At 42.1% G+C, this 22721-nt stretch overlaps 1 protein-coding gene across 1 annotated transcript in view; it reads right to left on the bottom strand.

The window, feature by feature from the left end:
* LOC139377184 (calcium uptake protein 1, mitochondrial-like) overlaps window positions 1–22721 on the bottom strand; it is a 150452-nt gene that overhangs the window by 38815 nt on the left and 88916 nt on the right. The window lies entirely within an intron of this gene.

Genomic DNA, 22721 nt, shown 5'->3' with positions numbered 1-22721 from the left:
GGAAGCCGAAGCTGTTCTTCCTGGGATCGACACAGAACATGACCCCCCCAAAAAACACATCACAAATGGAATAACAACAACAACTCTAAGAAGACTACAACTAAAGAACAACAACAACAACAACAACAACAACAACTCTAAGAAGACTACAACTAAAGAACAACAACAACAACAACAACAACAACAACAACTCTAAGAAGACTACAACTAAAGAACAACAACAACAACAACAACAACAACAACTCTAAGAAGACTACAACTAAAGAACAACAACAACAGTTTAAAAAAAGAAAAGAAAGACATTAATCATTATTATCTCAAACATTTAAAGAATAATGAGCGTTAGAGTGGGTGTGTTATAGTGGGTGTGTTATAGTGGGTGTGTTATAGTGGGTGTGTTATAGTGGGTGTGTTATAGTGGGTGTGTTATAGTGTGTGTGTTATAGTGGGTGTGTTAGAGTGGGTGTTAGAGTGGGTGTGTTAGAGTGGGTGTGTTAGAGTGGGTGTGTTAGAGTGGGTGTGTTAGAGTGTGTGTTAGAGTGGGTGTTAGAGTGTGTGTTAGAGTGTGTGTGTTAGAGTGGGTGTGTTAGAGTGGGTGTGTTAGAGTGGGTGTGTTAGAGTGGGTGTGTTAGAGTGTGTGTTAGAGTGTGTGTTAGAGTGTGTGTGTTAGAGTGGGTGTGTTAGAGTGGGTGTGTTAGAGTGTGTGTTAGAGTGGGTGTTAGAGTGTGTGTTAGAGTGTGTGTGTTAGAGTGGGTGTGTTAGAGTGGGTGTGTTAGAGTGGGTGTGTTAGAGTGGGTGTGTTAGAGTGTGTGTTAGAGTGTGTGTTAGAGTGTGTGTGTTAGAGTGGGTGTGTTAGAGTGGGTGTGTTAGAGTGTGTGTTAGAGTGTGTGTTAGAGTGTGTGTGTTAGAGTGTGTGTGTTAGAGTGGGTGTGTTAGAGTGTGTGTTAGAGTGTGTGTGTTAGAGTGGGTGTGTTAGAGTGGGTGTGTTATAGTGGGTGTGTTAGAGTGTGTGTGTTAGAGTGGGTGTGTTAGAGTGGGTGTGTTATAGTGGGTGTGTTAGAGTGTGTGTGTTAGAGTGGGTGTGTTAGAGTGGGTGTGTTATAGTGGGTGTGTTAGAGTGGGTGTGTTATAGTGGGTGTGTTATAGTGGGTGTGTTAGAGTGGGTGTGTTAGAGTGGGTGTGTTATAGTGGGTGTGTTAGAGTGGGTGTGTTAGAGTGGGTGTGTTAGAGTGGGTGTGTTAGAGTGTGTGTGTTATAGTGGGTGTGTTAGAGTGGGTGTGTTAGAGTGGGTGTGTTAGAGTGGGTGTGTTAGAGTGGGTGTGTTAGAGTGGGTGTGTTAGAGTGGGTGTGTTAGAGTGTGTGTGTTAGAGTGGGTGTGTTAGAGTGGGTGTGTTAGAGTGGGTGTGATAGAGTGGGTGTGTTAGAGTGGGTGTGTTAGAGTGGGTGTGTTAGAGTGGGTGTGTTATAGTGGGTGTGTTAGAGTGGGTGTGTTAGAGTGGGTGTGTTAGAGTGGGTGTGTTAGAGTGGGTGTGTTAGAGTGGGTGTGTTAGAGTGGGTGTGTTATAGTGTGTGTGTTAGAGTGGGTGTGTTAGAGTGGGTGTGTTATAGTGGGTGTGTTATAGTGTGTGTGTTATAGTGTGTGTTAGAGTGTGTGTGTTAGAGTGTGTGTTAGAGTGGGTGTGTTAGAGTGGGTGTGTTAGAGTGTGTGTTAGAGTGTGTGTGTTAGAGTGGGTGTGTTAGAGTGGGTGTGTTATAGTGGGTGTGTTAGAGTGTGTGTGTTAGAGTGGGTGTGTTAGAGTGGGTGTGTTATAGTGGGTGTGTTAGAGTGGGTGTGTTATAGTGGGTGTGTTATAGTGGGTGTGTTAGAGTGGGTGTGTTAGAGTGGGTGTGTTATAGTGGGTGTGTTAGAGTGGGTGTGTTAGAGTGGGTGTGTTAGAGTGGGTGTGTTAGAGTGGGTGTGTTAGAGTGGGTGTGTTAGAGTGGGTGTGTTAGAGTGGGTGTGTTAGAGTGGGTGTGTTAGAGTGGGTGTGTTAGAGTGGGTGTGTTAGAGTGTGTGTGTTAGAGTGGGTGTGTTAGAGTGGGTGTGTTAGAGTGGGTGTGTTAGAGTGGGTGTGTTAGAGTGGGTGTGTTAGAGTGGGTGTGTTAGAGTGGTTGTGTTAGAGTGGGTGTGTTAGAGTGGGTGTGTTAGAGTGGGTGTGTTAGAGTGGGTGTGTTAGAGTGGGTGTGTTAGAGTGGGTATGTTAGAGTGGGTGTGTTAGAGTGGGTGTGTTATAGTGTGTGTGTTAGAGTGGGTGTGTTAGAGTGGGTGTGTTATAGTGGGTGTGTTATAGTGTGTGTGTTATAGTGGGTGTGTTAGAGTGGGTGTGTTAGAGTGGGTGTGTTAGAGTGGGTGTGTTAGAGTGGGTGTGTTAGAGTGTGTGTGTTAGAGTGGGTGTGTTAGAGTGGGTGTGTTAGAGTGGGTGTGTTAGAGTGGGTGTGTTATAGTGTGTGTGTTAGAGTGGGTGTGTTAGAGTGTGTGTTATAGTGTGTGTGTTAGAGTGTGTGTGTTATAGTGTGTGTGTTATAGTGTGTGTGTTATAGTGTGTGTGTTAGAGTGTGTGTGTTATAGTGTGTGTGTTAGAGTGTGTGTGTTATAGTGTGTGTGTTAGAGTGTGTGTGTTAGAGTGTGTGTTATAGTGTGTGTGTTAGAGTGTGTGTGTTAGAGTGTGTGTTATAGTGTGTGTGTTATAGTGTGTGTGTTAGAGTGTGTGTTATAGTGTGTGTGTTATAGTGTGTGTGTTATAGTGTGTGTGTTAGAGTGTGTGTGTTATAGTGTGTGTGTTAGAGTGTGTGTGTTATAGTGTGTGTGTTAGAGTGTGTGTGTTATAGTGTGTGTGTTAGAGTGTGTGTGTTAGAGTGTGTGTTATAGTGTGTGTGTTAGAGTGTGTGTGTTAGAGTGTGTGTGTTAGAGTGTGTGTTATAGTGTGTGTGTTAGAGTGTGTGTTATAGTGTGTGTGTTAGAGTGTGTGTGTTATAGTGTGTGTGTTATAGTGTGTGTGTTATAGTGTGTGTGTTAGAGTGTGTGTGTTAGAGTGTGTGTGTTAGAGTGGGTGTGTGTTATAGTGTGTGTGTTAGAGTGTGTGTGTTATAGTGTGTGTGTTAGAGTGTGTGTGTTATAGTGTGTGTGTGTGTTAGAGTGTGTGTGTGTTATAGTGTGTGTGTGTGTGTTATAGTGTGTGTGTTATAGTGTGTGTGTTAGAGTGTGTGTGTTAGAGTGTGTGTTATAGTGTGTGTGTTAGAGTGTGTGTTATAGTGTGTGTGTTAGAGTGTGTGTGTTATAGTGTGTGTGTTAGAGTGTGTGTTATAGTGTGTGTGTTAGAGTGTGTGTTATAGTGTGTGTGTTAGAGTGTGTGTGTTAGAGTGTGTGTGTTAGAGTGTGTGTTATAGTGTGTGTGTTAGAGTGTGTGTTATAGTGTGTGTGTTAGAGTGTGTGTGTTATAGTGTGTGTGTTATAGTGTGTGTGTTATAGTGTGTGTGTTATAGTGTGTGTGTTAGAGTGTGTGTGTTAGAGTGTGTGTGTTATAGTGTGTGTGTTATAGTGTGTGTGTTATAGTGTGTGTGTTATAGTGTGTGTGTTAGAGTGTGTGTGTTATAGTGTGTGTGTGTGTTAGAGTGTGTGTGTGTTATAGTGTGTGTGTGTGTGTTATAGTGTGTGTGTTATAGTGTGTGTGTTAGAGTGTGTGTGTTATAGTGTGTGTGTTAGAGTGTGTGTGTTAGAGTGTGTGTGTTAGAGTGTGTGTGTTAGAGTGTGTGTGTTATAGTGTGTGTGTTATAGTGTGTGTGTTATAGTGTGTGTGTGTGTGTTAGAGTGTGTGTGTGTTATAGTGTGTGTGTGTGTGTTATAGTGTGTGTGTTATAGTGTGTGTGTTAGAGTGTGTGTGTTAGAGTGTGTGTGTTAGAGTGTGTGTGTTAGAGTGTGTGTGTTAGAGTGTGTGTGTTAGAGTGTGTGTGTTAGAGTGGGTGTGTTAGAGTGTGTGTGTTAGAGTGTGTGTGTTAGAGTGTGTGTGTTATAGTGTGTGTGTTAGAGTGGGTGTGTTAGAGTGTGTGTGTTAGAGTGTGTGTGTTAGAGTGTGTGTGTTAGAGTGTGTGTGTTAGAGTGGGTGTGTTAGAGTGTGTGTGTTAGAGTGTGTGTGTTATAGTGTGTGTTAGAGTGTGTGTGTTATAGTGTGTGTGTTAGAGTGTGTGTTAGAGTGTGTGTTAGAGTGTGTGTGTTAGAGTGTGTGTTAGAGTGGGTGTTAGAGTGTGTGTTAGAGTGTGTGTGTTAGAGTGGGTGTGTTAGAGTGGGTGTGTTAGAGTGGGTGTGTTAGAGTGGGTGTGTTAGAGTGTGTGTTAGAGTGTGTGTTAGAGTGTGTGTGTTAGAGTGGGTGTGTTAGAGTGGGTGTGTTAGAGTGTGTGTTAGAGTGTGTGTTAGAGTGTGTGTGTTAGAGTGTGTGTGTTAGAGTGGGTGTGTTAGAGTGTGTGTTAGAGTGTGTGTGTTAGAGTGGGTGTGTTAGAGTGGGTGTGTTATAGTGGGTGTGTTAGAGTGTGTGTGTTAGAGTGTGTGTGTTAGAGTGGGTGTGTTATAGTGGGTGTGTTAGAGTGTGTGTGTTAGAGTGGGTGTGTTAGAGTGGGTGTGTTATAGTGGGTGTGTTAGAGTGGGTGTGTTATAGTGGGTGTGTTATAGTGGGTGTGTTAGAGTGGGTGTGTTATAGTGGGTGTGTTAGAGTGGGTGTGTTAGAGTGGGTGTGTTAGAGTGGGTGTGTTAGAGTGTGTGTGTTATAGTGGGTGTGTTAGAGTGTGTGTGTTAGAGTGGGTGTGTTAGAGTGGGTGTGTTAGAGTGGGTGTGTTAGAGTGGGTGTGTTAGAGTGGGTGTGTGAGAGTGTGTGTGTTAGAGTGGGTGTGTTAGAGTGGGTGTGTTAGAGTGGGTGTGTTAGAGTGGGTGTGTTAGAGTGGGTGTGTTAGAGTGGGTGTGTTAGAGTGGGTGTGTTAGAGTGGGTGTGTTATAGTGGGTGTGTTAGAGTGGGTGTGTTAGAGTGGGTGTGTTAGAGTGGGTGTGTTAGAGTGGGTGTGTTAGAGTGGGTGTGTTAGAGTGGGTGTGTTATAGTGTGTGTGTTAGAGTGGGTGTGTTAGAGTGGGTGTGTTATAGTGGGTGTGTTATAGTGTGTGTGTTATAGTGTGTGTTAGAGTGTGTGTGTTAGAGTGTGTGTTAGAGTGGGTGTGTTAGAGTGGGTGTGTTAGAGTGTGTGTTAGAGTGTGTGTGTTAGAGTGGGTGTGTTAGAGTGGGTGTGTTATAGTGGGTGTGTTAGAGTGTGTGTGTTAGAGTGGGTGTGTTAGAGTGGGTGTGTTATAGTGGGTGTGTTAGAGTGGGTGTGTTATAGTGGGTGTGTTATAGTGGGTGTGTTAGAGTGGGTGTGTTAGAGTGGGTGTGTTATAGTGGGTGTGTTAGAGTGGGTGTGTTAGAGTGGGTGTGTTAGAGTGGGTGTGTTAGAGTGTGTGTGTTAGAGTGGGTGTGTTAGAGTGGGTGTGTTAGAGTGGGTGTGTTAGAGTGGGTGTGTTAGAGTGGGTGTGTTAGAGTGGGTGTGTTAGAGTGGGTGTGTTAGAGTGGGTGTGTTAGAGTGGGTGTGTTAGAGTGTGTGTGTTAGAGTGTGTGTGTTAGAGTGGGTGTGTTAGAGTGGGTGTGTTAGAGTGGGTGTGTTAGAGTGGGTGTGTTAGAGTGGGTGTGTTAGAGTGGGTGTGTTAGAGTGGTTGTGTTAGAGTGGGTGTGTTAGAGTGTGTGTGTTATAGTGGGTGTGTTAGAGTGGGTGTGTTAGAGTGGGTGTGTTAGAGTGGGTGTGTTAGAGTGGGTGTGTTATAGTGTGTGTGTTAGAGTGGGTGTGTTAGAGTGGGTGTGTTATAGTGGGTGTGTTATAGTGTGTGTGTTATAGTGGGTGTGTTAGAGTGGGTGTGTTAGAGTGGGTGTGTTAGAGTGGGTGTGTTAGAGTGGGTGTGTTAGAGTGGGTGTGTTATAGTGGGTGTGTTAGAGTGTGTGTGTTAGAGTGGGTGTGTTAGAGTGGGTGTGTTAGAGTGGGTGTGTTAGAGTGGGTGTGTTATAGTGTGTGTGTTAGAGTGGGTGTGTTAGAGTGTGTGTTATAGTGTGTGTGTTAGAGTGTGTGTGTTATAGTGTGTGTGTTATAGTGTGTGTGTTATAGTGTGTGTGTTAGAGTGTGTGTGTTATAGTGTGTGTGTTAGAGTGTGTGTGTTATAGTGTGTGTGTTAGAGTGTGTGTGTTAGAGTGTGTGTTATAGTGTGTGTGTTAGAGTGTGTGTGTTAGAGTGTGTGTGTTAGAGTGTGTGTTATAGTGTGTGTGTTATAGTGTGTGTGTTAGAGTGTGTGTTATAGTGTGTGTGTTATAGTGTGTGTGTTATAGTGTGTGTGTTATAGTGTGTGTGTTAGAGTGTGTGTGTTATAGTGTGTGTGTTAGAGTGTGTGTGTTATAGTGTGTGTGTTAGAGTGTGTGTGTTATAGTGTGTGTGTTAGAGTGTGTGTGTTAGAGTGTGTGTTATAGTGTGTGTGTTAGAGTGTGTGTGTTAGAGTGTGTGTGTTAGAGTGTGTGTTATAGTGTGTGTGTTAGAGTGTGTGTTATAGTGTGTGTGTTAGAGTGTGTGTGTTATAGTGTGTGTGTTATAGTGTGTGTGTTATAGTGTGTGTGTTAGAGTGTGTGTATTAGAGTGTGTGTGTTATAGTGTGTGTGTTATAGTGTGTGTGTTATAGTGTGTGTGTTATAGTGTGTGTGTTAGAGTGTGTGTGTTATAGTGTGTGTGTGTGTTAGAGTGTGTGTGTGTTATAGTGTGTGTGTGTGTGTTATAGTGTGTGTGTTATAGTGTGTGTGTTAGAGTGTGTGTGTTAGAGTGTGTGTTATAGTGTGTGTGTTAGAGTGTGTGTTATAGTGTGTGTGTTAGAGTGTGTGTGTTATAGTGTGTGTGTTAGAGTGTGTGTTATAGTGTGTGTGTTAGAGTGTGTGTTATAGTGTGTGTGTTAGAGTGTGTGTGTTAGAGTGTGTGTGTTAGAGTGTGTGTTATAGTGTGTGTGTTAGAGTGTGTGTTATAGTGTGTGTGTTAGAGTGTGTGTGTTATAGTGTGTGTGTTATAGTGTGTGTGTTATAGTGTGTGTGTTATAGTGTGTGTGTTATAGTGTGTGTGTTAGAGTGTGTGTGTTAGAGTGTGTGTGTTATAGTGTGTGTGTTATAGTGTGTGTGTTATAGTGTGTGTGTTATAGTGTGTGTGTTAGAGTGTGTGTGTTATAGTGTGTGTGTGTGTTAGAGTGTGTGTGTGTTATAGTGTGTGTGTGTGTGTTATAGTGTGTGTGTTATAGTGTGTGTGTTAGAGTTTGTGTGTTATAGTGTGTGTGTTAGAGTGTGTGTGTTAGAGTGTGTGTGTTAGAGTGTGTGTGTTAGAGTGTGTGTGTTATAGTGTGTGTGTTATAGTGTGTGTGTTATAGTGTGTGTGTGTGTTAGAGTGTGTGTGTGTTATAGTGTGTGTGTGTGTGTTATAGTGTGTGTGTTATAGTGTGTGTGTTAGAGTGTGTGTGTTATAGTGTGTGTGTTAGAGTGTGTGTGTTAGAGTGTGTGTGTTAGAGTGTGTGTGTTAGAGTGTGTGTGTTAGAGTGTGTGTGTTAGAGTGTGTGTGTTAGAGTGTGTGTGTTAGAGTGTGTGTGTTAGAGTGTGTGTGTTAGAGTGTGTGTGTTATAGTGTGTGTGTTAGAGTGGGTGTGTTAGAGTGTGTGTGTTAGAGTGTGTGTGTTAGAGTGTGTGTGTTAGAGTGTGTGTGTTAGAGTGGGTGTGTTAGAGTGTGTGTGTTAGAGTGTGTGTGTTATAGTGTGTGTTAGAGTGTGTGTGTTATAGTGTGTGTGTTAGAGTGTGTGTTAGAGTGTGTGTGTTAGAGTGTGTGTGTTATAGTGTGTGTGTTAGAGTGGGTGTGTTAGAGTGTGTGTGTTAGAGTGGGTGTGTTATAGTGTGTGTGTTATAGTGTGTGTGTTAGAGTGTGTGTGTTATAGTGTGTGTGTTAGAGTGTGTGTTAGAGTGTGTGTGTTTGAGTGTGTGTGTTATAGTGTGTGTGTTAGAGTGGGTGTGTTAGAGTGTGTGTGTTAGAGTGGGTGTGTGTTATAGTGTGTGTGTTATAGTGTGTGTGTTAGAGTGTGTGTTAGAGTGTGTGTGTTAGAGTGTGTGTGTTAGAGTGTGTGTTAGAGTGTGTGTGTTATAGTGTGTGTGTTAGAGTGTGTGTTAGAGTGTGTGTGTTAGAGTGTGTGTGTTATAGTGTGTGTGTTAGAGTGGGTGTGTTAGAGTGTGTGTGTTAGAGTGGGTGTGTTATAGTGTGTGTGTTATAGTGTGTGTGTTAGAGTGTGTGTGTTATAGTGTGTGTGTTAGAGTGTGTGTTAGAGTGTGTGTGTTAGAGTGTGTGTGTTATAGTGTGTGTGTTAGAGTGGGTGTGTTAGAGTGTGTGTGTTAGAGTGGGTGTGTGTTATAGTGTGTGTGTTATAGTGTGTGTGTTAGAGTGTGTGTTAGAGTGTGTGTGTTAGAGTGTGTGTGTTATAGTGTGTGTGTTAGAGTGTGTGTTAGAGTGTGTGTGTTAGAGTGTGTGTGTTATAGTGTGTGTGTTAGAGTGTGTGTGTTAGAGTGTGTGTGTTATAGTGTGTGTGTTATAGTGTGTGTGTTAGAGTGTGTGTTAGAGTGTGTGTGTTATAGTGTGTGTGTTAGAGTGGGTGTGTTAGAGTGTGTGTGTTAGAGTGGGTGTGTTATAGTGTGTGTGTTATAGTGTGTGTGTTAGAGTGTGTGTGTTATAGTGTGTGTGTTAGAGTGTGTGTTAGAGTGTGTGTGTTAGAGTGTGTGTGTTATAGTGTGTGTGTTAGAGTGGGTGTGTTAGAGTGTGTGTGTTAGAGTGGGTGTGTGTTATAGTGTGTGTGTTAGAGTGTGTGTGTTATAGTGTGTGTGTTAGAGTGTGTGTGTTAGAGTGTGTGTGTTATAGTGTGTGTGTTAGAGTGTGTGTGTTAGAGTGTGTGTGTTAGAGTGTGTGTGTTATAGTGTGTGTGTTAGAGTGTGTGTGTTATAGTGTGTGTGTTAGAGTGTGTGTGTTAGAGTGTGTGTGTTATAGTGTGTGTGTTATAGTGTGTGTGTTAGAGTGTGTGTGTTATAGTGTGTGTGTTAGAGTGTGTGTGTTAGAGTGTGTGTGTTATAGTGTGTGTGTTAGAGTGTGTGTGTTATAGTGTGTGTGTTATAGTGTGTGTGTTATAGTGTGTGTGTTAGAGTGTGTGTGTTATAGTGTGTGTGTTAGAGTGTGTGTGTTATAGTGTGTGTGTTAGAGTGTGTGTGTTATAGTGTGTGTGTTAGAGTGTGTGTGTTATAGTGTGTGTGTTAGAGTGTGTGTGTTATAGTGTGTGTGTTAGAGTGTGTGTGTTAGAGTGTGTGTTATAGTGTGTGTGTTAGAGTGTGTGTGTTAGAGTGTGTGTGTTAGAGTGTGTGTTATAGTGTGTGTGTTATAGTGTGTGTGTTAGAGTGTGTGTTATAGTGTGTGTGTTATAGTGTGTGTGTTATAGTGTGTGTGTTAGAGTGTGTGTGTTATAGTGTGTGTGTTAGAGTGTGTGTGTTATAGTGTGTGTGTTAGAGTGTGTGTGTTATAGTGTGTGTGTTAGAGTGGGTGTGTTAGAGTGGGTGTGTTAGAGTGGGTGTGTTAGAGTGGGTGTGTTAGAGTGGGTGTGTTAGAGTGGGTGTGTTAGAGTGGGTGTTTTAGAGTGGGTGTGTTAGAGTGGGTGTGTTAGAGTGGGTGTGTTAGAGTGGGTGTGTTAGAGTGGGTGTGTTAGAGTGGGTGTGTTAGAGTGGGTGTGTTAGAGTGGGTGTGTTAGAGTGGGTGTGTTATAGTGGGTGTGTTAGAGTGGGTGTGTTAGAGTGGGTGTGTTAGAGTGGGTGTGTTAGAGTGGGTGTGTTAGAGTGGGTGTGTTAGAGTGGGTGTGTTATAGTGTGTGTGTTAGAGTGGGTGTGTTAGAGTGGGTGTGTTATAGTGGGTGTGTTATAGTGTGTGTGTTATAGTGGGTGTGTTAGAGTGGGTGTGTTAGAGTGGGTGTGTTAAAGTGGGTGTGTTAGAGTGGGTGTGTTAGAGTGGGTGTGTTATAGTGGGTGTGTTAGAGTGTGTGTGTTAGAGTGGGTGTGTTAGAGTGGGTGTGTTAGAGTGGGTGTGTTAGAGTGGGTGTGTTATAGTGTGTGTGTTAGAGTGGGTGTGTTAGAGTGTGTGTTATAGTGTGTGTGTTAGAGTGTGTGTGTTATAGTGTGTGTGTTATAGTGTGTGTGTTATAGTGTGTGTGTTAGAGTGTGTGTGTTATAGTGTGTGTGTTAGAGTGTGTGTGTTATAGTGTGTGTGTTAGAGTGTGTGTGTTAGAGTGTGTGTTATAGTGTGTGTGTTAGAGTGTGTGTGTTAGAGTGTGTGTGTTAGAGTGTGTGTTATAGTGTGTGTGTTATAGTGTGTGTGTTAGAGTGTGTGTTATAGTGTGTGTGTTATAGTGTGTGTGTTATAGTGTGTGTGTTATAGTGTGTGTGTTAGAGTGTGTGTGTTATAGTGTGTGTGTTAGAGTGTGTGTGTTATAGTGTGTGTGTTAGAGTGTGTGTGTTATAGTGTGTGTGTTAGAGTGTGTGTGTTAGAGTGTGTGTTATAGTGTGTGTGTTAGAGTGTGTGTGTTAGAGTGTGTGTGTTAGAGTGTGTGTTATAGTGTGTGTGTTAGAGTGTGTGTTATAGTGTGTGTGTTAGAGTGTGTGTGTTATAGTGTGTGTGTTATAGTGTGTGTGTTATAGTGTGTGTGTTAGAGTGTGTGTGTTAGAGTGTGTGTGTTATAGTGTGTGTGTTATAGTGTGTGTGTTATAGTGTGTGTGTTATAGTGTGTGTGTTAGAGTGTGTGTGTTATAGTGTGTGTGTGTGTTAGAGTGTGTGTGTGTTATAGTGTGTGTGTGTGTGTTATAGTGTGTGTGTTATAGTGTGTGTGTTAGAGTGTGTGTGTTAGAGTGTGTGTTATAGTGTGTGTGTTAGAGTGTGTGTTATAGTGTGTGTGTTAGAGTGTGTGTGTTATAGTGTGTGTGTTAGTGTGTGTGTTATAGTGTGTGTGTTAGAGTGTGTGTTATAGTGTGTGTGTTAGAGTGTGTGTGTTAGAGTGTGTGTGTTAGAGTGTGTGTTATAGTGTGTGTGTTAGAGTGTGTGTTATAGTGTGTGTGTTAGAGTGTGTGTGTTATAGTGTGTGTGTTATAGTGTGTGTGTTATAGTGTGTGTGTTATAGTGTGTGTGTTATAGTGTGTGTGTTAGAGTGTGTGTGTTAGAGTGTGTGTGTTATAGTGTGTGTGTTATAGTGTGTGTGTTATAGTGTGTGTGTTATAGTGTGTGTGTTAGAGTGTGTGTGTTATAGTGTGTGTGTGTGTGTTAGAGTGTGTGTGTGTTATAGTGTGTGTGTGTGTGTTATAGTGTGTGTGTTAGAGTGTGTGTGTTATAGTGTGTGTGTTAGAGTGTGTGTGTTAGAGTGTGTGTGTTAGAGTGTGTGTGTTAGAGTGTGTGTGTTATAGTGTGTGTGTTATAGTGTGTGTGTTATAGTGTGTGTGTGTGTTAGAGTGTGTGTGTGTTATAGTGTGTGTGTGTGTGTTATAGTGTGTGTGTTATAGTGTGTGTGTTAGAGTGTGTGTGTTATAGTGTGTGTGTTAGAGTGTGTGTGTTAGAGTGTGTGTGTTAGAGTGTGTGTGTTAGAGTGTGTGTGTTAGAGTGTGTGTGTTAGAGTGTGTGTGTTAGAGTGGGTGTGTTAGAGTGTGTGTGTTAGAGTGTGTGTGTTAGAGTGTGTGTGTTATAGTGTGTGTGTTAGAGTGGGTGTGTTAGAGTGTGTGTGTTAGAGTGTGTGTGTTAGAGTGTGTGTGTTAGAGTGTGTGTGTTAGAGTGGGTGTGTTAGAGTGTGTGTGTTAGAGTGTGTGTGTTATAGTGTGTGTTAGAGTGTGTGTGTTATAGTGTGTGTGTTAGAGTGTGTGTTAGAGTGTGTGTGTTAGAGTGTGTGTGTTATAGTGTGTGTGTTAGAGTGGGTGTGTTAGAGTGTGTGTGTTAGAGTGGGTGTGTTATAGTGTGTGTGTTATAGTGTGTGTGTTAGAGTGTGTGTGTTATAGTGTGTGTGTTAGAGTGTGTGTTAGAGTGTGTGTGTTAGAGTGTGTGTGTTATAGTGTGTGTGTTAGAGTGGGTGTGTTAGAGTGTGTGTGTTAGAGTGGGTGTGTGTTATAGTGTGTGTGTTATAGTGTGTGTGTTAGAGTGTGTGTGTTAGAGTGTGTGTGTTAGAGTGTGTGTTAGAGTGTGTGTGTTATAGTGTGTTTGTTAGAGTGTGTGTTAGAGTGTGTGTGTTAGAGTGTGTGTGTTATAGTGTGTGTGTTAGAGTGGGTGTGTTAGAGTGTGTGTGTTAGAGTGGGTGTGTTATAGTGTGTGTGTTATAGTGTGTGTGTTAGAGTGTGTGTGTTATAGTGTGTGTGTTAGAGTGTGTGTTAGAGTGTGTGTGTTAGAGTGTGTGTGTTATAGTGTGTGTGTTAGAGTGGGTGTGTTAGAGTGTGTGTGTTAGAGTGGGTGTGTGTTATAGTGTGTGTGTTATAGTGTGTGTGTTAGAGTGTGTGTTAGAGTGTGTGTGTTATAGTGTGTGTGTTAGAGTGTGTGTTAGAGTGTGTGTGTTAGAGTGTGTGTGTTATAGTGTGTGTGTTAGAGTGTGTGTGTTAGAGTGTGTGTGTTATAGTGTGTGTGTTATAGTGTGTGTGTTAGAGTGTGTGTTAGAGTGTGTGTGTTAGAGTGTGTGTGTTATAGTGTGTGTGTTAGAGTGGGTGTGTTAGAGTGTGTGTGTTAGAGTGGGTGTGTTATAGTGTGTGTGTTATAGTGTGTGTGTTAGAGTGTGTGTGTTATAGTGTGTGTGTTAGAGTGTGTGTTAGAGTGTGTGTGTTAGAGTGTGTGTGTTATAGTGTGTGTGTTAGAGTGGGTGTGTTAGAGTGTGTGTGTTAGAGTGGGTGTGTGTTATAGTGTGTGTGTTAGAGTGTGTGTGTTATAGTGTGTGTGTTAGAGTGTGTGTGTTAGAGTGTGTGTGTTATAGTGTGTGTGTTAGAGTGTGTGTGTTAGAGTGTGTGTGTTAGAGTGTGTGTGTTATAGTGTGTGTGTTAGAGTGTGTGTGTTATAGTGTGTGTGTTAGAGTGTGTGTGTTAGAGTGTGTGTGTTATAGTGTGTGTGTTATAGTGTGTGTGTTAGAGTGTGTGTGTTATAGTGTGTGTGTTAGAGTGTGTGTGTTAGAGTGTGTGTGTTATAGTGTGTGTGTTAGAGTGTGTGTGTTATAGTGTGTGTGTTATAGTGTGTGTGTTATAGTGTGTGTGTTAGAGTGTGTGTGTTATAGTGTGTGTGTTAGAGTGTGTGTGTTATAGTGTGTGTGTTAGAGTGTGTGTGTTAGAGTGTGTGTGTTATAGTGTGTGTGTTATAGTGTGTGTGTTATAGTGTGTGTGTTATAGTGTGTGTGTTAGAGTGTGTGTGTTAGAGTGTGTGTGTTATAGTGTGTGTGTTATAGTGTGTGTGTTATAGTGTGTGTGTTATAGTGTGTGTGTTAGAGTGTGTGTGTTAGAGTGTGTGTGTTATAGTGTGTGTGTTATAGTGTGTGTGTTATAGTGTGTGTGTTATAGTGTGTGTGTTAGAGTGTGTGTGTTAGAGTGTGTGTGTTATAGTGTGTGTGTTAGAGTGGGTGTGTTAGAGTGTGTGTGTTAGAGTGGGTGTGTGTTATAGTGTGTGTGTTAGAGTGGGTGTGTGTTAGAGTGTGTGTGTTAGAGTGTGTGTGTTAGAGTGTGTGTGTTAGAGTGGGTGTGTTAGAGTGTGTGTTAGAGTGGGTGTGTTAGAGTGTGTGTGTTAGAGTGTGTGTGTTAGAGTGGGTGTGTGTTATAGTGTGTGTGTTAGAGTGGGTGTGTGTTAGAGTGTGTGTGTTAGAGTGTGTGTGTTAGAGTGTGTGTGTTAGAGTGTGTGTGTTATAGTGTGTGTGTTATAGTGTGTGTGTTATAGTGTGTGTGTTAGAGTGTGTGTGTTATAGTGTGTGTGTTAGAGTCTGTGTGTTATAGTGTGTGTGTTAGAGTGTGTGTGTTAGAGTGTGTGTGTTATAGTGTGTGTGTTATAGTGTGTGTGTTATAGTGTGTGTGTTATAGTGTGTGTGTTAGAGTGTGTGTGTTAGAGTGTGTGTGTTATAGTGTGTGTGTTATAGTGTGTGTGTTATAGTGTGTGTGTTAGAGTGTGTGTGTTAGAGTGTGTGTGTTATAGTGTGTGTGTTATAGTGTGTGTGTTATAGTGTGTGTGTTATAGTGTGTGTGTTAGAGTGTGTGTGTTAGAGTGTGTGTGTTATAGTGTGTGTGTTAGAGTGGGTGTGTTAGAGTGTGTGTGTTAGAGTGGGTGTGTGTTATAGTGTGTGTGTTAGAGTGGGTGTGTGTTAGAGTGTGTGTGTTAGAGTGTGTGTGTTAGAGTGGGTGTGTTAGAGTGTGTGTTAGAGTGGGTGTGTTAGAGTGTGTGTTAGAGTGGGTGTGTTAGAGTGTGTGTGTTAGAGTGGGTGTGTGTTATAGTGTGTGTGTTAGAGTGGGTGTGTGTTAGAGTGTGTGTGTTAGAGTGTGTGTGTTAGAGTGGGTGTGTTAGAGTGTGTGTTAGAGTGTGTGTGTTAGAGTGTGTGTTAGAGTGGGTGTGTTAGAGTGTGTGTGTGTTAGAGTGTGTGTTAGAGTGGGTGTGTTAGAGTGTGTGTGTTAGAGTGTGTGTTAGAGTGTGTGTGTGTGTTAGAGTGTGTGTGTTAGAGTGTGTGTGTTAGAGTGGGTGTGTTATAGTGTGTGTGTTAGAGTGGGTGTGTGTTAGAGTGTGTGTGTTAGAGTGGGTGTGTTAGAGTGGGTGTGTTAGAGTGGGTGTGTTAGAGTGTGTGTGTTAGAGTGTGTGTTATAGTGTGTGTGTTAGAGTGTGTGTTATAGTGTGTGTGTTAGAGTGTGTGTGTTAGAGTGTGTGTGTTAGAGTGTGTGTTATAGTGTGTGTGTTAGAGTGTGTGTTATAGTGTGTGTGTTAGAGTGTGTGTGTTATAGTGTGTGTGTTATAGTGTGTGTGTTATAGTGTGTGTGTTATAGTGTGTGTGTTATAGTGTGTGTGTTAGAGTGTGTGTGTTAGAGTGTGTGTGTTATAGTGTGTGTGTTATAGTGTGTGTGTTATAGTGTGTGTGTTATAGTGTGTGTGTTAGAGTGTGTGTGTTATAGTGTGTGTGTGTGTTAGAGTGTGTGTGTGTTATAGTGTGTGTGTGTGTGTTATAGTGTGTGTGTTAGAGTGTGTGTGTTATAGTGTGTGTGTTAGAGTGTGTGTGTTAGAGTGTGTGTGTTAGAGTGTGTGTGTTAGAGTGTGTGTGTTATAGTGTGTGTGTTATAGTGTGTGTGTTATAGTGTGTGTGTGTGTTAGAGTGTGTGTGTGTTATAGTGTGTGTGTGTGTGTTATAGTGTGTGTGTTATAGTGTGTGTGTTAGAGTGTGTGTGTTATAGTGTGTGTGTTAGAGTGTGTGTGTTAGAGTGTGTGTGTTAGAGTGTGTGTGTTAGAGTGTGTGTGTTAGAGTGTGTGTGTTAGAGTGTGTGTGTTAGAGTGGGTGTGTTAGAGTGTGTGTGTTAGAGTGTGTGTGTTAGAGTGTGTGTGTTATAGTGTGTGTGTTAGAGTGGGTGTGTTAGAGTGTGTGTGTTAGAGTGTGTGTGTTAGAGTGTGTGTGTTAGAGTGTGTGTGTTAGAGTGGGTGTGTTAGAGTGTGTGTGTTAGAGTGTGTGTGTTATAGTGTGTGTTAGAGTGTGTGTGTTATAGTGTGTGTGTTAGAGTGTGTGTTAGAGTGTGTGTGTTAGAGTGTGTGTGTTATAGTGTGTGTGTTAGAGTGGGTGTGTTAGAGTGTGTGTGTTAGAGTGGGTGTGTTATAGTGTGTGTGTTATAGTGTGTGTGTTAGAGTGTGTGTGTTATAGTGTGTGTGTTAGAGTGTGTGTTAGAGTGTGTGTGTTAGAGTGTGTGTGTTATAGTGTGTGTGTTAGAGTGGGTGTGTTAGAGTGTGTGTGTTAGAGTGGGTGTGTGTTATAGTGTGTGTGTTATAGTGTGTGTGTTAGAGTGTGTGTGTTAGAGTGTGTGTGTTAGAGTGTGTGTTAGAGTGTGTGTGTTATAGTGTGTTTGTTAGAGTGTGTGTTAGAGTGTGTGTGTTAGAGTGTGTGTGTTATAGTGTGTGTGTTAGAGTGGGTGTGTTAGAGTGTGTGTGTTAGAGTGGGTGTGTTATAGTGTGTGTGTTATAGTGTGTGTGTTAGAGTGTGTGTGTTATAGTGTGTGTGTTAGAGTGTGTGTTAGAGTGTGTGTGTTAGAGTGTGTGTGTTATAGTGTGTGTGTTAGAGTGGGTGTGTTAGAGTGTGTGTGTTAGAGTGGGTGTGTGTTATAGTGTGTGTGTTATAGTGTGTGTGTTAGAGTGTGTGTTAGAGTGTGTGTGTTATAGTGTGTGTGTTAGAGTGTGTGTTAGAGTGTGTGTGTTAGAGTGTGTGTGTTAAAGTGTGTGTGTTAGAGTGTGTGTGTTAGAGTGTGTGTGTTATAGTGTGTGTGTTATAGTGTGTGTGTTAGAGTGTGTGTTAGAGTGTGTGTGTTAGAGTGTGTGTGTTATAGTGTGTGTGTTAGAGTGGGTGTGTTAGAGTGTGTGTGTTAGAGTGTGTGTGTTAGAGTGTGTGTGTTATAGTGTGTGTGTTATAGTGTGTGTGTTATAGTGTGTGTGTTATAGTGTGTGTGTTAGAGTGTGTGTGTTAGAGTGTGTGTGTTATAGTGTGTGTGTTATAGTGTGTGTGTTAGAGTGTGTGTGTTAGAGTGGGTGTGTGTTATAGTGTGTGTGTTAGAGTGGGTGTGTGTTAGAGTGTGTGTGTTAGAGTGTGTGTGTTAGAGTGTGTGTGTTAGAGTGTGTGTGTTATAGTGTGTGTGTTATAGTGTGTGTGTTATAGTGTGTGTGTTAGAGTGTGTGTGTTATAGTGTGTGTGTTAGAGTCTGTGTGTTATAGTGTGTGTGTTAGAGTGTGTGTGTTAGAGTGTGTGTGTTATAGTGTGTGTGTTATAGTGTGTGTGTTATAGTGTGTGTGTTATAGTGTGTGTGTTAGAGTGTGTGTGTTAGAGTGTGTGTGTTATAGTGTGTGTGTTATAGTGTGTGTGTTATAGTGTGTGTGTTATAGTGTGTGTGTTAGAGTGTGTGTGTTAGAGTGTGTGTGTTATAGTGTGTGTGTTATAGTGTGTGTGTTATAGTGTGTGTGTTATAGTGTGTGTGTTAGAGTGTGTGTGTTAGAGTGTGTGTGTTATAGTGTGTGTGTTAGAGTGTGTGTGTTAGAGTGTGTGTGTTAGAGTGTGTGTGTTAGAGTGTGTGTGTTAGAGTGTGTGTGTTAGAGTGGGTGTGTTAGAGTGTGTGTGTTAGAGTGTGTGTGTTAGAGTGTGTGTGTTATAGTGTGTGTGTTAGAGTGGGTGTGTTAGAGTGTGTGTGTTAGAGTGTGTGTGTTAGAGTGTGTGTGTTAGAGTGTGTGTGTTAGAGTGGGTGTGTTAGAGTGTGTGTGTTAGAGTGTGTGTGTTATAGTGTGTGTTAGAGTGTGTGTGTTATAGTGTGTGTGTTAGTGTGTGTGTTAGAGTGGGTGTGTGTTATAGTGTGTGTGTTATAGTGTGTGTGTTAGAGTGTGTGTGTTAGAGTGTGTGTGTTAGAGTGTGTGTTAGAGTGTGTGTGTTATAGTGTGTTTGTTAGAGTGTGTGTTAGAGTGTGTGTGTTAGAGTGTGTGTGTTATAGTGTGTGTGTTAGAGTGGGTGTGTTAGAGTGTGTGTGTTAGAGTGGGTGTGTTATAGTGTGTGTGTTATAGTGTGTGTGTTAGAGTGTGTGTGTTATAGTGTGTGTGTTAGAGTGTGTGTTAGAGTGTGTGTGTTAGAGTGTGTGTGTTATAGTGTGTGTGTTAGAGTGGGTGTGTTAGAGTGTGTGTGTTAGAGTGGGTGTGTGTTATAGTGTGTGTGTTATAGTGTGTGTGTTAGAGTGTGTGTTAGAGTGTGTGTGTTATAGTGTGTGTGTTAGAGTGTGTGTTAGAGTGTGTGTGTTAGAGTGTGTGTGTTATAGTGTGTGTGTTAGAGTGTGTGTGTTAGAGTGTGTGTGTTATAGTGTGTGTGTTATAGTGTGTGTGTTAGAGTGTGTGTTAGAGTGTGTGTGTTAGAGTGTGTGTGTTATAGTGTGTGTGTTAGAGTGGGTGTGTTAGAGTGTGTGTGTTAGAGTGGGTGTGTTATAGTGTGTGTGTTATAGTGTGTGTGTTAGAGTGTGTGTGTTATAGTGTGTGTGTTAGAGTGTCTGTTAGAGTGTGTGTGTTAGAGTGTGTGTGTTATAGTGTGTGTGTTAGAGTGGGTGTGTTAGAGTGTGTGTGTTAGAGTGGGTGTGTGTTATAGTGTGTGTGTTAGAGTGTGTGTGTTATAGTGTGTGTGTTAGAGTGTGTGTGTTAGAGTGTGTGTGTTATAGTGTGTGTGTTAGAGTGTGTGTGTTAGAGTGTGTGTGTTAGAGTGTGTGTGTTATAGTGTGTGTGTTAGAGTGTGTGTGTTATAGTGTGTGTGTTAGAGTGTGTGTGTTAGAGTGTGTGTGTTATAGTGTGTGTGTTATAGTGTGTGTGTTATAGTGTGTGTGTTAGAGTGTGTGTGTTATAGTGTGTGTGTTAGAGTGTGTGTGTTATAGTGTGTGTGTTAGAGTGTGTGTGTTAGAGTGTGTGTGTTATAGTTTGTGTGTTATAGTGTGTGTGTTATAGTGTGTGTGTTATAGTGTGTGTGTTAGAGTGTGTGTGTTATAGTGTGTGTGTTAGAGTCTGTGTGTTATAGTGTGTGTGTTATAGTGTGTGTGTTATAGTGTGTGTGTTAGAGTGTGTGTGTTATAGTGTGTGTGTTATAGTGTGTGTGTTATAGTGTGTGTGTTAGAGTGTCTGTTAGAGTGTGTGTGTTAGAGTGTGTGTGTTATAGTGTGTGTGTTAGAGTGGGTGTGTTAGAGTGTGTGTGTTAGAGTGGGTGTGTGTTATAGTGTGTGTGTTAGAGTGTGTGTGTTATAGTGTGTGTGTTAGAGTGTGTGTGTTAGAGTGTGTGTGTTATAGTGTGTGTGTTAGAGTGTGTGTGTTAGAGTGTGTGTGTTAGAGTGTGTGTGTTATAGTGTGTGTGTTAGAGTGTGTGTGTTATAGTGTGTGTGTTAGAGTGTGTGTGTTAGAGTGTGTGTGTTATAGTGTGTGTGTTATAGTGTGTGTGTTAGAGTGTGTGTGTTATAGTGTGTGTGTTAGAGTGTGTGTGTTAGAGTGTGTGTGTTATAGTGTGTGTGTTAGAGTGTGTGTGTTATAGTGTGTGTGTTATAGTGTGTGTGTTATAGTGTGTGTGTTAGAGTGTGTGTGTTATAGTGTGTGTGTTAGAGTGTGTGTGTTATAGTGTGTGTGTTAGAGTGTGTGTGTTAGAGTGTGTGTGTTATAGTGTGTGTGTTATAGTGTGTGTGTTATAGTGTGTGTGTTATAGTGTGTGTGTTAGAGTGTGTGTGTTAGAGTGTGTGTGTTATAGTGTGTGTGTTATAGTGTGTGTGTTATAGTGTGTGTGTTATAGTGTGTGTGTTAGAGTGTGTGTGTTAGAGTGTGTGTGTTATAGTGTGTGTGTTATAGTGTGTGTGTTATAGTGTGTGTGTTATAGTGTGTGTGTTAGAGTGTGTGTGTTAGAGTGTGTGTGTTATAGTGTGTGTGTTAGAGTGGGTGTGTTAGAGTGTGTGTGTTAGAGTGGGTGTGTGTTATAGTGTGTGTGTTAGAGTGGGTGTGTGTTAGAGTGTGTGTGTTAGAGTGTGTGTGTTAGAGTGGGTGTGTTAGAGTGTGTGTTAGAGTGGGTGTGTTAGAGTGTGTGTTAGAGTGGGTGTGTTAGAGTGTGTGTGTTAGAGTGGGTGTGTGTTATAGTGTGTGTGTTAGAGTGGGTGTGTGTTAGAGTGTGTGTGTTAGAGTGTGTGTGTTAGAGTGTGTGTGTTAGAGTGTGTGTGTTATAGTGTGTGTGTTATAGTGTGTGTGTTATAGTGTGTGTGTTAGAGTGTGTGTGTTATAGTGTGTGTGTTAGAGTCTGTGTGTTATAGTGTGTGTGTTAGAGTGTGTGTGTTAGAGTGTGTGTGTTATAGTGTGTGTGTTATAGTGTGTGTGTTATAGTGTGTGTGTTATAGTGTGTGTGTTAGAGTGTGTGTGTTAGAGTGTGTGTGTTATAGTGTGTGTGTTATAGTGTGTGTGTTATAGTGTGTGTGTTATAGTGTGTGTGTTAGAGTGTGTGTGTTAGAGTGTGTGTGTTATAGTGTGTGTGTTATAGTGTGTGTGTTATAGTGTGTGTGTTATAGTGTGTGTGTTAGAGTGTGTGTGTTAGAGTGTGTGTGTTATAGTGTGTGTGTTAGAGTGGGTGTGTTAGAGTGGGTGTGTTAGAGTGTGTGTTAGAGTGGGTGTGTTAGAGTGTGTGTTAGAGTGGGTGTGTTAGAGTGGGTGTGTGTTATAGTGTGTGTGTTAGAGTGGGTGTGTGTTAGAGTGTGTGTGTTAGAGTGTGTGTGTTAGAGTGGGTGTGTTAGAGTGTGTGTTAGAGTGTGTGTGTTAGAGTGTGTGTTAGAGTGGGTGTGTTAGAGTGTGTGTGTGTTAGAGTGTGTGTTAGAGTGGGTGTGTTAGAGTGTGTGTGTTAGAGTGTGTGTTAGAGTGTGTGTGTGTGTTAGAGTGTGTGTGTTAGAGTGTGTGTGTTAGAGTGGGTGTGTTATAGTGTGTGTGTTAGAGTGGGTGTGTGTTAGAGTGTGTGTGTTAGAGTGGGTGTGTTAGAGTGGGTGTGTTAGAGTGGGTGTGTTAGAGTGTGTGTGTTAGAGTGTGTGTGTGTGTGTGTGTTAGAGTGGGTGTGTTAGAGTGGGTGTGTTAGAGTGGGTGTGTTAGAGTGGGTGTGTTAGAGTGTGTGTGTTAGAGTGTGTGTGTGTGTGTGTGTGTGTTAGAGTGTGTGTGTGTGTTAGAGTGTGTGTGTTAGAGTGTGTGTGTTAGAGTGTGTGTGTGTGTGTGTGTGTTAGAGTGTGTGTGTGTGTGTGTTAGAGTGTGTGTGTGTGTGTGTGTGTGTGTGTGTGTGTGTGTGTTAGAGTGTGTGTGTTAGAGTGTGTGTGTGTGTTAGAGTGTGTGTGTGTGTTAGAGTGTGTGTGTTAGAGTGTGTGTGTTAGAGTGTGTGTGTGTGTTAGAGTGTGTGTGTGTGTTAGAGTGTGTGTGTTAGAGTGTGTGTGTTAGAGTGTGTGTGTGTGTGTGTGTTAGAGTGTGTGTGTGTGTTAGAGTGTGTGTGTTAGAGTGTGTGTGTTAGAGTGTGTGTGTGTGTGTGTGTTAGAGTGTGTGTGTGTGTTAGAGTGTGTGTGTGTGTGTGTGTGTGTGTGTGTGTGTGTGTGTGTGTGTGTTAGAGTGTGTGTGTTAGAGTGTGTGTGTGTGTTAGAGTGTGTGTATGTGTTAGAGTGTGTGTGTTAGAGTGTGTGTGTTAGAGTGTGTGTGTGTGTTAGAGTGTGTGTGTGTGTGTTAGAGTGTGTGTGTTAGAGTGTGTGTGTTAGAGTGTGTGTGTGTGTTAGAGTGTGTGTGTTAGAGTGTGTGTGTTAGAGTGTGTGTGTGTGTGTGTGTTATAGTGTGTGTGTGTGTGTGTTAGAGTGTGTGTGTGTGTGTGTGTGTGTGTGTGTGTGTTAGAGTGTGTGTGTGTGTGTGTGTTAGAGTGGGTGTGTGTCAGAGAGTGTGTGTGTGTATTAGAGAGTGTGTGTGTTAGAGTGGGTGTGTGTTAGAGAGTGTGTGTGTTAGAGTGTGTGTGTGTGTGTGTGTTAGAGTGTGTGTGTGTGTGTGTTAGAGTGTGTGTGTGTGTTAGAGTGTGTGTTAGAGTGTGTGTGTGTGTTAGAGTGTGTGTGTGTGTGTTAGAGTGTGTGTGTGTGTTAGAGTGTGTGTTAGAGTGTGTGTGTGTGTGTTAGAGTGTGTGTGTGTGTTAGAGTGTGTGTTAGAGTGTGTGTGTGTGTTAGAGTGTGTGTGTGTGTTAGAGTGTGTGTTAGAGTGTGTGTGTGTGTTAGAGTGTGTGTGTGTGTTAGAGTGTGTGTTAGAGTGTGTGTTAGAGTGTGTGTTAGAGTGTGTGTGTGTGTTAGAGTGTGTGTTAGAGTGTGTGTTAGAGTGTGTGTTAGAGTGTGTGTTAGAGTGTGTGTGTGTGTTAGAGTGTGTGTTAGAGTGTGTGTGTGTCTTAGAGTGTGTGTGTGTGTTAGAGTGTGTGTTAGAGTGTGTGTTAGAGTGTGTGTTAGAGTGTGTGTGTGTGTGTTAGAGTGTGTGTGTGTGTTAGAGTGTGTGTTAGAGTGTGTGTGTGTGTGTTAGAGTGTGTGTGTGTGTTAGAGTGTGTGTTAGAGTGTGTGTGTGTGTTAGAGTGTGTGTGTGTGTTAGAGTGTGTGTTAGAGTGTGTGTGTGTGTTAGAGTGTGTGTGTGTGTTAGAGTGTGTGTTAGAGTGTGTGTGTGTGTGTTAGAGTGTGTGTTAGAGTGTGTGTTAGAGTGTGTGTGTGTGTTAGAGTGTGTGTTAGAGTGTGTGTTAGAGTGTGTGTTAGAGTGTGTGTTAGAGTGTGTGTTAGAGTGTGTGTTAGAGTGTGTGTGTGTGTTAGAGTGTGTGTTAGAGTGTGTGTGTGTCTTA

The sequence above is a fragment of the Oncorhynchus clarkii genome, chromosome 20 (assembly GCF_045791955.1).
Source record: "Oncorhynchus clarkii lewisi isolate Uvic-CL-2024 chromosome 20, UVic_Ocla_1.0, whole genome shotgun sequence".
Taxonomy (NCBI): domain Eukaryota; kingdom Metazoa; phylum Chordata; class Actinopteri; order Salmoniformes; family Salmonidae; genus Oncorhynchus; species Oncorhynchus clarkii.
Note: the sequence above shows the minus strand (reverse complement) of the source record. Positions and strands in the feature narration are given on the sequence as shown.